The sequence below is a fragment of the Trachypithecus francoisi genome, unplaced genomic scaffold (assembly GCF_009764315.1).
Source record: "Trachypithecus francoisi isolate TF-2019V2 unplaced genomic scaffold, Tfra_2.0 Contig01474, whole genome shotgun sequence".
Lineage (NCBI taxonomy): Eukaryota > Metazoa > Chordata > Mammalia > Primates > Cercopithecidae > Trachypithecus > Trachypithecus francoisi.
In genome coordinates this window covers 5,689,542-5,707,231 of record NW_022681435.1, presented here as the reverse complement: position 1 = coordinate 5,707,231, position 17,690 = coordinate 5,689,542, and the positions used below count along the sequence as shown (strand labels likewise).

General features: G+C 41.2%; 1 pseudogene; it reads left to right on the top strand.

Annotated features, from left to right (window-relative positions):
• Positions 1-1,789: 1,789 nt before the first annotated feature.
• On the top strand, positions 1,790-2,142 carry LOC117098824 (annotated as a pseudogene).
• The last annotated feature ends 15,548 nt before the right edge of the window (positions 2,143-17,690 follow it).

The following is a 17,690-nucleotide window of genomic DNA, read 5'->3' as shown; positions in this document are numbered from 1 at the left end:
TCGGTTAGAAAAATCAATGTTGTTAAAAAGCACCATTCAATTAGTAACAAAGAAATACATATGTATAGACTCGGTGTGGTGGCTTACAGCTGTAGTCCCACCTACTTAGGAGACTGAGGCAAGAGGATCGCTTGAGCCTAGGAGTTTGTAGTTGCAGTGAGCTATGATGGTGCCACTACACTCCAGCCCGGGCAACAGAGCAAGAACCCATCTCTGAAAAAAATTAAAACTATCAATATGCTTACTAAGGCGTATGCAAAACCTAAATGAAGAATCCTGGTTGTGTCTTGAAGGACATAATGGAAGAAGGATTTCTGGATGAGAAGACATTCCTCTGCCCAATTATTCTATGAACACAATGCAATTCCAATTAGAATGCCATGAAGAGTTTTTTTAGGAATGTAAGAAGCCCATAGAGAACCACCCCTACCCTTTAAAATATTACAAAGCAAATATAAACACAGTATTAAATAGTTCTGCAGAGCAGAGAGCTAAAGATACAGACCTCAAAATGTAGGAATGATGTATATGATGGAGGTGGCATTTCAATTCAGTGAAGACAAAGTGAATTGATTATTCCATAAGTGGGTTTCTTTGTTTTGTTTTGTTTTTGTTTTTGTTTTTGTTTTTGTTTTTCTGAGACAGGGTCTTGCTCTGTCGCCGAGGCTGGAATGCAGTAGTGCAATGTCTGCTCACTGCAACCTCCATCTCCTGGGTTCAAGCAATTCTCCTGCCTCAGCCTTCCGAGTAGCTGGATTACAGACACCCACCACCATGCCCGGCTAATTTTTGTATTTATAGTAGATACGGGGTTTCACCATGTTGGCCAGGCTGGTCTCAAACTCCTGACTTCAGATGATCCTTCCGTCTCAGCCTCCCAAAGTGCTGAGATTACAGGCGTGAGCCACTGCGCCCAGCCTGCATAAGTAGTTTTAAGACGATTGATTATACATTCAGAAAAAATCATTAATGTCAGTTTCCTACCTCATTATCTGCATCAAAACAAATTCCAGAATTTCACGTTTAAATATAAATATCAAACACGTTGAAAAGTTCTTAAATAAATCATAGGTGAGTATTTTCATCATTTTAGGACTGGACTGGATTTTGAAAGCCTGCTGTGAAGACTAAATCCCAAGGACACATTTGACTTCCTAGGAATATAAAAGTTTGGATCAGTAATGTAGAAAGTAAAAAGTTCCCTCTTCAAAGTTTCCCTTCTTGTTAAAAAATAAATCATAAATGTTAAAAATAATAATTTCTTTTAAAGACTAATTTCCTTCAAGCCTCCTCACTTTATGCTAATAACTCTTTGTTAGGCCCTTTCCTATGTAGCTGTTAAACATGCTCACAGGCATGTAGTACATTCCATGTCCTTGTACCTTAACCAATATATTTGTGACAGACATGCTCACAGGCACCTTCCAGGTCGCAGCCTATGCCGCTTCCCTATTTGGCATAAGCAACTTCCTCTTTTCCTTTGTCTTTCCATTACTTTTACCTATTTAAAAAAGTTTTAAACTGTTAGCCAATCAGGTTTTAGTTTAGATTGTGCTGTCTGGCTCTGGCCAATGGAGACAGGACAAAGTAGCAGGGACAAACTGCGTAAGGAATAAAAATTGCTTCCTTCCTTTGTTTGGATGTGCTCTCGCCATTGTTCCATCTGCGACCAGTACCCTTTCTGCAGAAAGTAAAAATGGCCTTACTAAGAAAGTTAGTTAGAGTGTGGGGACGTCCTGCTTCGAAGGGGGAATCTTTGTTACACCAGCGACTAAAAAGAGAATTAAATATGGGTAATGTTGAGAAAGGCAAGAAGATTTTTACTATGAAGTGTCCCAGTGCCACACCGTTGAAAAGGGAGGAAAACACAAGACGGGGCCAAGTCTCCATGGTCTCTTCGGGCGGAAGACAGGTCAGGCCCCTGGATACTCTTACACAGCCGCCAATAAGAACAAAGGCATCACCTGGGGAGAGGATATACTGATGGAGTATTTGGAGAATCCCAAGAAGTGCATCCCTGGAACAAAAATGATCTTTGTCGGCATTAAGAAGAAGGAAGAAAGGGCAGACTTGATAGCTTATCTCAAAAAAGCTACTAATGAGTAATAATTGGCCACTGCCTTATTTATTACAAAACAAATGTCTCATTTTTTTATGTGTACCATGCTTTAATAGATCTCATACATACATCAGAATTCAGATCATGAATGATTGACAGCATATTTTGTTGGGCAGTCCTGATTTAAAACTAAGACTGGCTTGTGGTTAAATGAGTATGTTCAGTTTTGGAATTTTAATAGTAATTCCAATTCAGTAAATGCTATCACTGTTTACCCCTTCTAAAGATACGATTAGACTTCATTAGTAATGTTCAGCTTTTCACAAAGATGGTGCGTGCCATCTTAAAACTTACTGGAGATTGGTTTTATATTTAGATTTATATAGCTGGTTATGTGAATATATTTAAATACTGGGGAAATTTCTTCACTGTCTCAGAACCAAGAAAGATTCACCTGTCATTTGCCTCTTAAAGGCAAGGGTTGAAGACAAATAAGGTAGCAATGTCTAGAGTTTTGGCCTTAACGATGCCAATCTAATTATAATTCCCTGTATTTAAAATGGTTCCTTTTACTTATTGAAAGGCATTTTAGTATTGTTTGTGTGTAATATTAAAGATTATTCAACACTTCTCACATCTTATAAATCTATAAGGTCGTATGCTTTTAAAATAGAAGCAAGTTAAACTTCACTCTTGAATTCTTTACAATGTAAGTCAAACTAAGTTATAATTTAGGATTGTCTTTAAACAGCCATTCAGAAACATAAAACTGTTGAACTGTGTATTTGTGATTGGGAATGGTGCTTTTGCCAACTTAAAAGGATTAAAGTTGCAGAGATATACACAAATTTTAAAATTATGTGTGATCACAAGACTAAAGATAATTAAAAGGAAAACCACAGATCACGGAAAAAAAAGAAAACTAAATTTATGTTTGAGTGCTATTTCTTTGCAGCACCAGGGAACAAGCATTCTGTTTCCAAATAAACGTCTTACATATAACAAGTAAAATAACACTATGAAAAAAGTCAAAAGACCATTTCTAAAATGAGGGGAATAGGGCAAGTAAGTGGGGCAGTTCCACCCTAAAAGTCCCTGGAATAAACTTTAAAATAGTGTGTTCTTCATTTCAAACACACAAGCCCTTCCTGGGAAAGCTTGCAAGCCATAGTGCTTGGGTGGAAACATGACAGGCCAAATTGCAACCAGAAATCTATGATTATAAACAGAACCATTTTTATTTCAGAGAGAGAGAAAAAAAAAGAGGTGACAGATAGAGAAAGGAAACCAAAAGAAAAAGAGGAAATGAATCACTTTCTGAACATGAGACCTCAAATGCACAAGCAGGCTGGGAAGTGGAGATGAGTTAGCTTGGTCATCGTCAGTAGGTAATTTTTTTTATTTTTTATTTTTATTTTTTATTTATTTTTATTTTTTTGAGACGGAGTCTGGCTCTGTCGCCCAGGCTGGAGTGCGGTGGCCGGATCTCAGCTCACTGCAAGCTCCGCCTCCCAGATTCACGCCATTCTCCTGCCTCCGCCTCCCAAGTAGCTGGGACTACAGGCGCCCGCCTCGTCGCCCGGCTAGTTTTTTGTTAGAGACGGGGTTTCACCGTATTAGCCAGGATGGTGTCGATCTCCTGACCTTGTGATCCGCCCGTCTCGGCCTCCCAAAGTGCTGGGATTACAGGCTTGAGCCACCGCGCCCGGCCATTAGTAGGTAATTTTTTTAAAGTTGTCTCTTGGGGAATATGCAAAAACAAAATACTCACATTTATCTGATTGAGTGACTTTCTGGCAGGAAAGGAGCACGGGATCTCCAACCTTTGTCAGGAGAGGTGAGAGTTTCCCCCTTTCCTTTCAAGGTCCCGAGAACTCTGCCCTGTGGAGCTCAGGAGCTTTCGGCTAAAGGAGGCTTGTGTCCAGCACAGATCCCTGGGCAGCTTTGGCTCCCAAGAGACACAGGAGCCCTAGGTACCAGGCACTGTCAGTTTTAACATTGTTGCTGTCAGATATTAACTCTGATTCCTTAATGCAGGAGGTAACTAGAACTAGTTACTTAGTTTTAGCCAGAAATCTGGATTTACTCCTACTTCTGCCATTGGAAACCCAATATGTTCTTAGGCAAAGGGTTGACTTCTCTGGGGCTTCTTTATCTCATCTGTTAAATAGTTGTCTTAACTCTGTGCCTACCTCCTCAGTTTGGGGGAAGATTAAATAGTGAGAGTAGATAAAAGTATGTTGTAAACTATAATGTTCACACGCAGTTTATTAGTATTATTAGGACCTCAGTTCAGTCAATTAGGATGTGTTTATAAAGCTGTGATTACAACTGATAAAATGTGATAGTTCCAAAAAGAAAGCTAATTTTATTTACTTATTTATTTATTATTATTATTTTTTGAGACAGAGTCTTGCTCTGTTGCCTAGGCTAGAGTTGAGTGGTGTGATCACGGCTCACTGCAACCTCCGCTGACTGGATTCAAGTGATTCTCGTGCCTCTGCCTCCCAAGTAGCTGGGACTACAGTCATGTGCCACCACGCCTGGCTGATATTTGCATTTTTAGTAGAGACTGGGTCTCATAATGTTGGCCAGGCTGGTCTTGAGCTCCTGAGCTCAAGTGATCTGCCTGCCCCAGCCTCTCAAAGTGCCACAGGTGTGAGCCACTGTGCCCAGGGCTATATATATATATATATTTTTTTTTTTTTTTTTCATGAGAAATGGATAACAGTAAGCTTCTCAGAAGGAGAATGGAGTGGTTGGTGGGCAGGAGTAGGAGGGACAACTATTTTCTACTGTACACTCTTCTGTAACTTTTGAATATTTTAAAGCACGTGTTTATGTTAATTGCTCAAAGAATATGCAAATAAAATTCAAATTGATGTGGTCCGAGTTATTTCCTTCCCAGTTATAAATAGAAATGTACGTATATGTTCACCAAAAGTCATGTCCAAGAATATTCACAGCAGCCCTAATTGTAGTGGCCCCAAGCTGGAATCCTGTCTAAATGCCCAACCACTATAAAATGCAAAAATTGTTGTCTTTTCCACAGTGAAAGACCATGTAGCAACTACAGTAAGTGATCTATAACTACGGGCAACAATGTGAATGAATATGACAAACATGTGGCGTGAAAGAAGTCAGACACAAAAGAGTACATACTTCGTGGGTTCATTTATAAAAGGTTCAAAGGCAGGCAAAACTACTATAAGACATTAGAAGTCATAATAGTGGTCCCCCTTACAAGGTTTTGTAACTTAAGGGGTCAAAGAAGAGCTTCTGGAGTGTTGATAACATTCCGTCTCTTAACTGGGGTGCTGCTGTTTGCATATGTGTCTTCAATTTGTGAAAGTTTCTTACACTGTTTTCTGTATGTTACACATCAACTGAAGGTTTAAATAAATAAATAGATAAATAAGAACGATTGGATAGCACAGGAACCATCTAATGGGACTCACAAGAAAATAACAGAACAATAAAATAAATTTTGCTTTGAGCTTTTCCAGTGATCTCCAAATGGTATCCATTTCATTCCATCTCTAAAGGGCAGTTTCAGAAATTCACAGAGGCTACCATTTGTTAGTGGCAGCAGAAATTAAAATACAGAGCGAAGGGTGATATTAAAATCAGAGTCAGGTGTATTAGTATCTTTTTCAGTACTATCAAGCAACAGTACAATGAAATAAAGATATAATGTATAATTAGAACCATGTCAAGATCTTAAAATAAAGTCACAGAGTTAACAATGTCCAAGTATTAGACTTTGGAAAGTCAGTGTGATAGTAAAAGACATTTTTATATTCTTCAGAACTGAAAAATGTCACTGTATAGCGTAGGAAACTTAGCAATAACTATCCAAAACAGAAGTCAAGTGAAATGTAAATGAATGAATTCTAATCTCAAAGGCCATTCGATGAAGAGAATATCTCTAACCACTATCTCTTACGACCTCGAAATCCCGGAGCTCAGGAGGTACATAGGCCACAGAGCTGGTAGGTTATGGAGCCAGGGTTTGAACCCAGATCTTGAAAGTCCAATGTAAAGCACCTTGACCTTTTGTCAGTTACTGGACCACATGCAGCTTTCTTTCCTGAAACTTTTACACTTATTCACACTCTCCTGTCGAGGTTGGCACCTTCTCATCCTCCAGATCCCAGCTGAAATTCCCTGAGGCCTCTTCTGCCACCTAATCTGAAATCATTCTCCTTCTTGATCTCTATGTCTTGTTTTCTTTCTTCATAACGTAGCAGAGGTCATAGTTGCTTCATTTACTGGGCCGTGGTCCTTGATCCTATATTTACTTACCAGTCTCATGGCCTAACAGCTCCATGAGGTGACAGCCACATCTATTGTGTCTCCAACTCTTCCTCCTGCACTTGGCATGCTAGGGATGCTCAACAGATGACTATTTTAAATGTCAGTTGGCCGGGCGCGGTGGCTCAAGCCTGTAATCCCAGCACTTTGGGAGGCCAAGACGGGTGGATCATGAGGTCAGGAGATCGAGACCATCCTGGTCTACACGGTGAAACCCCGTCTCTACTAAAAAATACAAAAAACTAGCCGGGCGAGATGGCGGGCGCCTGTAGTCCCAGCTACTCGGGAGGCTGAGGCAGGAGAATGGCGTAAACCCGGGAGGCGGAGCTTGCAGTGAGCCGAGATCGCGCCACTGCACTCCAGCCTGGGCGACAGAGCTAGACTCCGTCTCAAAAAAAATAAATAAATAAATAAATAAATAAATAAATAAATAAATAAATAAATGTCAGTTATGGCCAGGCGTGGTGGCTCATGCCTGTAATCCCAGCTACTCGGGAGGCTGAGGCACGAGACTCACTTGAACTTGGGAGGCAGAGGGTGCAGTGAGCCGAGATTGTGCCACTGTACTCCAGCCTGGGTGACAGACTGAGACTCAGTCTCAAACACTTAAATAAACAAATGTCATAATGAATGCCAAGAGAATGTGAATCGGCAGATCTCACAGGAGACCTGGGAGAGTAGTAGTTGCAGCTTACCTCTGTTTGCTGTTCACGTTCTGTGTGATCTCAAGCAAGAAGCTGCCATCTCTGGACCATAATTTCTTCATGTGTAAAATAAAGGCTGATTACTTACTTTCTAAATTTCCTCCATTCTAATTGCCAGTCACTAAATTAAACTAATTCACAACAATGTGTGAATGGCTGAAGGCTTATTACCATTCCCAGAGGGAGGTGCATTTTTAAAAGATAATGTTCCACATTCATCTCTATTTTTAGGCTATCAGCTCGGTAAGTGAAAACAGTGGAACTGATTGGAAAGAGATAATTTTCTGCTGAGAGCAAATGAACCTGAGATTCTGTGCCTGAGTCAGCTGCCCTATTAGTTCCTGCTTTTCTCAGCTGCTTCCTCTCTCCTTATTTCAACTCAGGCTTCAAAAGCGTGGAAACTTCTTTTAAAAAAACTTTTTTTTTTCCCACCTCACACCCTCCCCAACTGCTACAGTACACATGTCCATAGGGCTTCTGCTGTGATCATCGTTAGAGAGTATTAAGCTATGCCCAAGGAAGGCAACGGCTTTGTCTGAAGTTGTGTGGTTCCAGTGGGTTTGGTTTCTAGAAACCCCAGGATTTCTTTCTGTTTCCAAGTGTGGGGCTCTAGCTGGTTGCCAGGCATTGTGGTTTTGCAGACAGGGCAGTATTTATCTCTCCCTGAGCCTTAGTTATTCATCGTCGTCTTTCCGGAACTCAAAGTGTCCTACCAGGAAAATGAGTGTCTAGGCAGAGAGGACAAAGGTTGGCTCAGAAGAACAAACAACAAGAGGAAGCACTCAGTAGTAATCACAACATTGGGGAGAGCAGCAAATAGTAGAATTCGGCCCGTGTTTACAGAATGGCTCTGTTCTGTCTTTTCTTTCGTTGTTTTGATCCAACATCTCTAATCTGAATCCTCCAGAACTCTAGCCAAGGGCTGGGTAATCGACCCAGCTGATCCTAGCTTCTGATGAAAGTGAGAATATGTTTTGCCTCTTCACAGGGACCCCACCCTTGTTTTTTCCTTTGACTATCATGTTCCTCCCGTTGAGGTTGCCTCCTTTGATGCCTGTGTCATAACTCGCCCTGAGGAATATATTGCTGTCAGGTCTTACTGGGCACCTGCATCCACACTCACCAGCACTGAAGTAACAATTGAGTGGCTTTGGTCATTGTTTCTTCAGCCAGGGCTTTCTTTCATCTTAGCCTCAAAATTCCCTGCCCTGAAGGTTTATTACCAGAAGAGTTTATTTAAATAAACAATTACTAGACCAAACTTCACTGGATCCCACCTTGGGAAGATAACTTTTTTTTTTTTTAGATGGAGTCTCACTCTCACCCAGGCTGCAATGCAATGGTGTCATCTCAGCTCACTGCGTCCTCCGCCTCCCAGATTCAAGCAATTCTCCTGCCTCAGTCTCCCGAGCAGCTGGGATTACAGGAGCACGCCTGGCTAATTTTTGTATTATTCGTAGAGAAGGGGGTTTCACTATGTTGGCCAGGCTGGTCTCGAACCCCTGAGCTCAGGTAATCTGCCTTCCTCGGCCTTTCAAAGTGCTGGGATTACAAGCATGAGCCACCATGCCTGGCCAGAGCCCCTTTCTTTTACCCACATTTAAGGGATCCAGGCAATCTGCGATGGACTCACCATTAATACACTGAATGACAGAGAGCCAAGAGTGCAAATGTAGGAGACTCATCAGTATTGTGTGACTTGGGAAAAACTCGCACACACCCCACCCCAGACTGGGTTTTAGGAAAGGAAAATCCCACATACAGAATGCCTTTACTTTTCTTGTGAGATCTTGCCTTATGCATTTCTGCCTCCAGAGCAAAATTAAACTCTAGTTCTGGCTTGGTCTAACTCACTGCCACCATCCTTGCCACTCAGTATGAGAAGGGGTGTAAGGAAGTCTGCATCTTCTAGGAGCTGAATTAAAATGCAGTATCTCAGGCCCTGATGGAGGCCGGCTGAGTCACAATCTGCATTTTAACAAGATTTCAATGGGATTCATATTCACCTTAAAGTTCAAGAAGCCTCTGTAGCCTCCTTCACTGTTAATTCTTATTTTATTTTTTATTCAAATTTTAATTTTGTTGAGACAGGATCTCACTGTCAGCCAGGCTGGTGTGTAGTTGTGGATAACAGCTCATTGCAACCTTGAACTCCTGGGCTCACGGGGTCCTCCTGTCTCAGCCTCCCAAGTAGCTGGGACTACAAGCGTGTACCACAAGGCCCAACTAATCTTTAAAAATTTATTTGTAGAAATGGGATCTCACTATGTTGTCCAGGCTGGTCTCAAACTCCTGGCCCCAAGTTATCCTCCCACCTCAGCCTCCCAAAGTGCTGGGATTATAGGCAAGGGCCACGGGGCCCAGTACCTCACCATTAACTTTTAAACTGGTGCCATGCAATCTAAGAGAATTGAGGTGGCATTGTTGTGTTCATAACATACTGCAGTCAGAGCATTTACAGAGCAATTGGAAACAAGAAAATGCATGAGCAGTTTATTTTATTTTATTTTATTTTTATTTTTTTTGAGACGGAGTCTCGCTCTGTTGCCCGGGCTGGAGTGCAGTGGCTGGATCTCAGCTCACTGCAAGCTCCGTCCTCCGGGTTTACGCCATTCTCCTGCCTCAGCCTCCCAAGTAGCTGGAACTACAGGCGCCCGCCACCTCACCCGGCTAGTTTTTTGTATGTTTTTAGTAGAGACGGGGTTTCACCGTGTTAGCCAGGATGGTCTCGATCTCCTGACCTTGTGATCCGCCCGTCTCAGCCTCCCAAAGTGCTGGGACTACAGGCTTGAGCCACCACACCCGGCCATGAGCAGTTTAAAAAAAAAAAAAAAAAAAAAAAAAACTCTAGCAGGCATGGCGGCTCACACCTGTAATCCCAGCAGTTTCGGAGGCAAAGGCAGGCAGATTGCTTGAGCCCAGGCGTTCCAGACCAGCCTAGGCAACATAGTGTGACCCGATGTCTACAAAAAAATACAAAGATTAACCCACTGTGGTGGAGTGCACTTGAAATCTCAGCTACTCAGGAGGCTGAGGTGGGAGGATTGCTTGAGCCTGGGAAGTGTAGATTGCAGAGAGCCCAGATGATGCCACTCCACTCCAGCCTGGGTGACAGAGCAAGACTCTGCCTCAAAAACAAAACAAAAAACAAAACAAAACCTCTGATACCTGTTGGGATAGTGTAAAACTTTTATTTTCTCATCCTTTTCTTATTGTATTGTTTGAGCTTATTTGTTAAAGGAAGAGTTAGGTTTTGTATTATTTTTATCTTTTTTTTTTTTTTTTTTTTTTTTTTTTTGAGACAGAGTCTTGCTCTGTCGCCCGGGCTGGAGTGTAGTGGCCCGATCTCAGCTCACTGCAAGCTCCGCCTCCCAGGTTCACGCCATTCTCCTGCCTCAGCCTCCCGAGCAGCTGGAACTACAGGCGCCCGCCACCAGGCCCGACTAATTTTTTTGTATTTTTAGTAGAGACGGGGTTTCACCATGTTAGCCAGGAATGGTCTCTCTCTCCTGACCTCGTGATCCGCCCACCTCAGCCTCCCAAAGTGCTGGGATTATAGGCATGAGCCACCGTGGCCGGCTTTTATCATTTTTATTAAGAGTAGAAAGCATGATTTGCTCTCAGTCCTAACAAAATCCACAGAGATAGAAAGTTTTGATAAGTGTTAAATGTTCTAAGTGCTATTGTAAAGTAAGTAAATTAACAAACAGGATGCTTCATATTAGTTACCTCTGTGAATGAGCACTGCTGATTAATTGGGCATTTGGGGGTTGGGAAGGGTGTCCAGAGCTGGCCCATGTTAACCATGGGCATCAGTGGAAGTAAGATACCTTTCAGGTGACCACCATTTTGTTTTGTTTTGTTTTGTTTTGTTAAGACAGACTCTAGCTCAGTGGCCAAGGCTGGAGTGCAGTGGCATCATCTGACTGACTGTAGCCTCGACCTCTGAGGCTCAAACCATCCTCCTGCCTCAGCCTCCCAAGTAGCTAGGATGAACTACAGGCATGTGGCACCATACTCAGCTACTAAAAAAAAAATTTTTTTTTTTTTGGAGATGGGGTCTTTGTTCCCCAGACTGGTCTTGAACTTTTGAGCTCAAGCAATCCTCCCGTCTTTGCTTCCCACTCTTGGGATTACAGTTGTGAGCCCCCTGGTCCAGACAACCACTCTTTTGTGTGGTCATGTAGTGCAGGCTTAAATGGTGTCCCTTTGACTAGATCTTGAACTGTTCTGATCTGACTCACTGTGTAGATCACTTTTTTTTTTTTTTTTTTTTTTTTGAGACGGAGTCTCGCTCTGTAGCCCGGACTGGAGTGCAGTGGCCGGATCTCAGCTCACTGCAAGCTCCTCCTCCCGGGTTTACGCCATTCTCCTGCCTCAGCCTCCTGAGTAACTGGGACTACAGGCGACCGCCACATCGCCCAGCTAGTTTTTTTGTATTTTTTTTTAGTAGAGACGGGGTTTCGCCGTGTTAGCCAGGATGGTCTTGATCTCCTGATCTCGTGATCCACCCGTCTCGGCCTCCCAAAGTGCTGGGATTACAGGCTTGAGACACCGCTCCCGGCCGTAGATCACTTTTATACTTGAGAAGTATGTGGACATGGGAAAATGGGGCTTTGGAGTCTGCTAAGCCAAAGTGGAGTAAGGAGGAGTTGCCTTAGTAACTCTAATTTAAAATTAGGCCCAAGTTTCATAAACACTAACTACCAGACTAACACATAGGTCCAAATTTCTTACACGTTCTACTTTCTTAAACATACATAGAATACCAGATATGGTACACTCTCCACACAGAATATTAATCCTAAAGATTTTACATTTGTATACCTAATGTTTGTATACAATGTTAATGTTTGTATACAAAATTAAACATTTGTATACCTAATACACATTCTTCTCCTGGTAGAAAAATATAATACAAAGGAAACTATCTTTTCAAACTATCTAAATCTGGGGTTTATCTTTCCATGTAATTTTCAGGATTGGTGTCCTCGTTGGACTCTTATCAGGCATGGCGACAGGGCATCCTGAGCCTGATTTATAGTCTGTAACAAGGACTTCATAATTTGTGGGTCTGTAGCCTATTGTGATCATTCACTTCATGCTCTTCTTCTACCTGTGGGGCTGTGCAATTCTCACCTGAATGATCTCTTGATTTTGCATTTCTTTGGTTCTTAAGATATGTAAATGGGTTTTTCATCTCAACTGAATATGCTCTATGCTTTTTTTGAAAAATTTTTTAGACACAGCCTGGCTCTGTCGCCCACGCTAGAGTGCAGTCGCGCGATATTGGCTCACTGCAACCTCCACCTCCCGGGTTCAAGCGATTCTCCTGCCTAACCCAAGAGGCTGGGATTACAGGCGTATGCCACCATGCCCAGCTAATTTTTGTATTTTTAGTAGAGATGAGGTTTCACCATATTGGCCAGGCTGGTCTCAAACCCCTGACCTCAAGTGATCCACCCGCCTCCACCTCCCAAGTGCTGAGATTACAGGCATGAGCCACCATGCCCAGCCTTGAATATACTTTTCATAAACATCCAATCTAAGAACTACGTAACACTCAGTGATGAAAGATGTCTAATTAGATTTAGGGACAGAGTTATGGCTTTGTATGATAATTTGGTCACAATGTCCAAGATTGTTTTACTGATATTACTGATTCACACACCACACACACACACACACAAACACAAACACACACGGAGGCATGCACAGGGCAAATGAAAATAGTTATAAAAGGGAACTATTTCTGCTTTCTCAGAAGCCCAGAAATCCAGAAATCATTTTAAACAAATCAATATATTTCTAAGCAACATCATTGAAAACTACAAACAGGAAAATGACATCTGGGAGGCCAAGGAATGCTTGTGTAATGGAATGTTTCTTAATTGGACAACATCTAGTAAAAAAGGGGAAGTCATCTATTCTTAGTTCCTTGGATATCCATCTATGTAAAAGAGGAAGGAAAAACTCCCACCTCCCAAAACCACTAACTTTACCTTAGGACAAGTCAATAAAATTAAATATATTCTTCCTATAATTTATCTGATTACAGACTTTTTTTTTTTACTGCAATGTCTTAACCTGTATATATAATATGTTAACTATTAATGTATTTATTGATAAATAAAAATTACACATATTTATGGGGTCCATAGTGATGTTTTGATAAATATATTGTGATCAGACCAGAGTTAACTAACAATGTCCATTATCTCAAACATCTATTATTTATTCTGTTGGGAACATTCAATACCCTCCTTTTGGCTATGTGAAACTGTATATTATTGTTAGCTATGGTAATGCTACAGTGGTATAGAATACCAGAATTCATTCCTTCTATCTAGTTGTAATATTGTAAACTTTTTTTTTTTTTTTTTTTGAGACAAGTTTCACTCTTGCTGCCCAGGCTGGAGTGCAAAGGCGCAATGTCAGCTCACTGCAACCTCCACCTCCCAGGTTCAAGCGATTCTCCTGCCTCAGCCTCCCTAGTAGCTGGAATTACAGGTGCCCACCACCACGATCACCTAGTTTTTTGTATTTTTAGTAGAGACCAGGTTTCACCATGTTGGCCAGGCTAGTCTTGAACTCCTGAACTCAGGTGATCCACCTGCCTTGGCCTCCCAAAGTGCTGGGATTACAGGCGTGAGCCACTGTGACTGGCCTGTTTTACTTTTTACTTCTATGAGATTAACTATTTTTGGCTTTGCCATACGAGTAAGAACATGCTGTGTTTAACTTTCTGTTCCAGGTTTATTTCCCTTAACATAATGTCCTCCAGTTCCATCCATGTTGCTGCAAATGACAAGATTTCATTCTTTTTTGTGGCTGAATAGTATTCCCAGGTGTGTATGTACCACATTTTCTTTATCCATTCATCTCTTATTGGAATCAATGATTCCGTATCTTGGCTCTTGGGAATACTGTTTGAATAAATGTAGGGGTACAGATTATCTGAAAATAACTTTGGGACTAGAGCACAAAATTCTGACCAGTTGAGGCTACAGAGTGAGAGCTAGCATAAAAGACACTCCTTTTTTGAGATTTTCCTTTGTGAGATTTCTGTTAGTTCCGTATCTTGAGAAAATTGTTTGTGGCTATGGTTTCTGATGTCACTTTCCAGTGCAGGGTAATCTCTCCTGGATGCTATTTTCAGCTCAGGATTTGTTTTTAAGTCACAAGTTTCAGTTCAACATTGTTATTCACCAACTATGTCTTCTGTTTTTGCTTTTAATACATATAGGCTCCTGGATAAATAGGATAATGTAAATGGATTCGACTGTAATTTCAGGGGCTCAAATCTCATACAGTGTCTTATTTAACTTTCACTGCCACACTGTAAAGTAAGAAATGTTTCAATTTTACAAGATATGAAAACTGCCCTTGGCTAAATAGGGCAGAGTTGAGATTCAAATAAACAAGGTTCAACCTGCAGGACATTATGCTAAGTGAAATAAGACATACAGAAAGACACATGCTGTGTGATCTCACTTCTTTGTGGACTCTAAAAAAATCAACTCACAGAAGCAGAGAGTAGAATGACAGTTGCCAGGGGCCAAGGGGGATGGTGAGAGAAACAGGGAGATGACAGCCAAAGAGTACAAACTTTCAGTTATAAGATGAATACGACCTGTACATCATAGTGACTATAGTTAAGGATACTGTGATTCCTTGAAATTTGCTAAGAGAGTAGATCTCAAGTGTTGTCACACACACACACATTCACATACACAGAAAATGGTAACTTGGTGAGGAGATGGATGTATTCATTAATATGATTGTGGTAATCATTCCACAATGTATACATATATAAAATCATTATGTTATAAACCATATTATTTTATTTTATTTTTAAAAATTGAGACGGAGTCTCTCCCTGTCATCCAGGCTGGAGTGCAAGCTCACCACAAACTTTCCCTCCTGGGTTCAAGCGATTCTTGTGCCTCAGCCTCCCGAGTAGCTGGGATTAAAGGCATGCGCCACCCCACCAGGCTAATCTTTTTTTTTTTTTTTTTTTTTGGACATAGAGTTTCGTTCTTGTCATCCATGCTGGAGTGCAATGGCGTGATCTCAGCTCACTGCAACTTTCACCTCCTGGGTTCAAGCGATTCTCCTGCCTCAGCCTCCCAAGTAGCTGGGATTACAGGCGCCTACCACCACGCCCAGCTAATTTTTCACACCCAGCCTAATTTTTGTATTTTTAGTAGAGACAGGGTTTCACCATGTTGGCCAAGCTGGTCTCGAACTCCTGATCTCAAGCGATCTTCCCACCTCAGTCTCCCAAAGTGTTGGGATTACAGGCATGAGCCACCACGCCCGGCCATGAATATATATACATAATAAATATATGTGTATATATAGTCAATTTTATCTCAATAAAGCTGGGGGAGAAAAACCAAAACCCAACAAGATAAATATAAGAGGTTTTCATTTTGAAATTCAGGCTATTTCCTGACGCTGAAGTTCTTTGCACTGGTCTATACCAGCTCTCAAGTCTGTTTTCATGGATTTGCCTCAGGCAACTCTTAAAGAGAGGTAATCTACCTCTAAACTTGAATATCAGGAGTAAAGTGTGCGACAGTGGTAGGTGCGTTCTGGGTGCATGAGACATGTCAGCCTTCGATGATGAGTCACATCAGTAGTTTATGAATTCCACCAGGTAAGATGAAGTGCAGGCCATTTGAAAACAAACCAGCACGATGTAATTTCTCCTTTGATCGTTCAAATGACCAAATATGTGTCAAATCCCTTGGTAAACTCTAAGACAATTTTATGAAAGTAAACGGATTTATTGTTGTTATATTTTGGTTTTAGTTGCTTGTTGTTTCTTCAGTCGTCGATTGGAGCTATTCTGGAAAAGTGTCGTTCCAAATAGATATTGTAATAAAAAGACTGTAACAATTTCTAATGAAATAATATCCATTTAGAGTTTTGTCCCAAAAGAATTTATGCCACCCAATAGCAGAGTTTTCTGAATAGCCTCTAAAGTAGGAAGCATCTTGGTGGCTTCCTCCACCTTCATCTGGAAAATTTGCAGGCTTTTTGACATTGCTTTCTAGGATTCTTGGTGGCAGATAGAGAACACAATTTGGAATAAAATCTGGACTTTCATTCTAACAGATTGAAGTTTCCATAATGCCTACAGATACTCCTTCCTAATGTTTGTATAAATAGAAGGATATGACCCAGTTGTTTTTAGATCAACGTCAGATATAATCATTTCCTTCCCCAGATGCACAGAAGAAGTTTGGGAATTTGTGCTTGTCTATTTTAAAAAGAATCAAGAGTGAAAGCCAAATATTTTTGTTTCTTGTTTTTGTTTTTGATTTTTTGAGATGAGATCTCACTCTGTCAACCAGACTGGAGTGCAATGGAGTGATCTAGGTTGACTGCAACCTCCATCTCCTGAGTTTAAGTGATCCTCCCACCTCAGCCCCCTGAGTAGCTGGAACTACAGGTGCATGCCATCATGTCTGGCTTTTTTTTTTTTTTTTTTTTTTTGTATTTTTGGTAGAGACAGGGTTTTGCCATGTTGCCCAGGCTAGTCTCAAACTCCTGAGCTCAAGCCACCTCAGCCTCTCAAAGTGCTGGGATTACAGTTGTGATCTGCTGTGCCTGGCCAAAAGCCAAAGGTTTGATTGTGAAGGCCCTATGTCACTCAATATTAGGCTAGATCTACTAGCTGGACATTAGTTGTCAGTTCAAGTGGCTTGAACTCTGAATACTAACAGTGGCATTGAACAAAATAGCACGAAGTAGCATAATTATTCAAATAAGGCAAATTATTAAGAATTTTAGAAATGCAAATATCCAGCTTTAAAAGCTAAAAGTCAGGCCAGGTGCAGTGGCTCACGCCTGTAATTCTAGCCGTTTGGGAGGCTGAGGTGGGCGGATCACCTGAGGTCAGGAGTTTGAGACCAGTCTGGACAACATGATGAAATCCCATCTCTACCAAAAACACAAAAATTAGCCAGGCATGGTGGCCCGCACCTGTAATTCCAGCTACTCTGGAGGCTGAGGCAGGAGAATCACTTGAACTCGGGAGGTGGAGATTGCAGTGAGCCAAGATCGTGCCACTGCACTCCAACCTGGGCAACAAGAAGAAAACTTGTCTCAAAAAAGAAAGAAAGAGAGAGAGAGAGAGAGAGAGAGAGAAAGAAAGAAACTAGCTTTGTGCCAAAATCCTTTATGATTGGATGATTTCCTTTATAAAATTCAATATATTTTTCACTGAGAATATTTTTTAAACCCAAGGTTTGTAAATATCCAAATTTACAAACCCAAGGTTTGTAAATAGACATTTATGAGCCCAAATCTCTTTTTGAGATTCTCCTTTGTGAGATTTCTAGAACCTCCCCTGCCCCCTATCAGTTCCATTATCTTGAGAAAATTGTTTGTGGCTGTAGTTTCTGATGTCACTTTCCAGAGCAGGGAAATCTCCCCTAGATGCTATTTTCAGCTGGGGATTTGTTTTTAAGTCACAAGGTTCAGTTCTACATTGTTATTCAGCAAATATGTCTCCTGTTTACCATTTTAAGTGGTATACAATAAAAAGTTCTCAACATTTCAAGAAAAATAAACCTTTACATCCTTTATACATTTCAGAAATT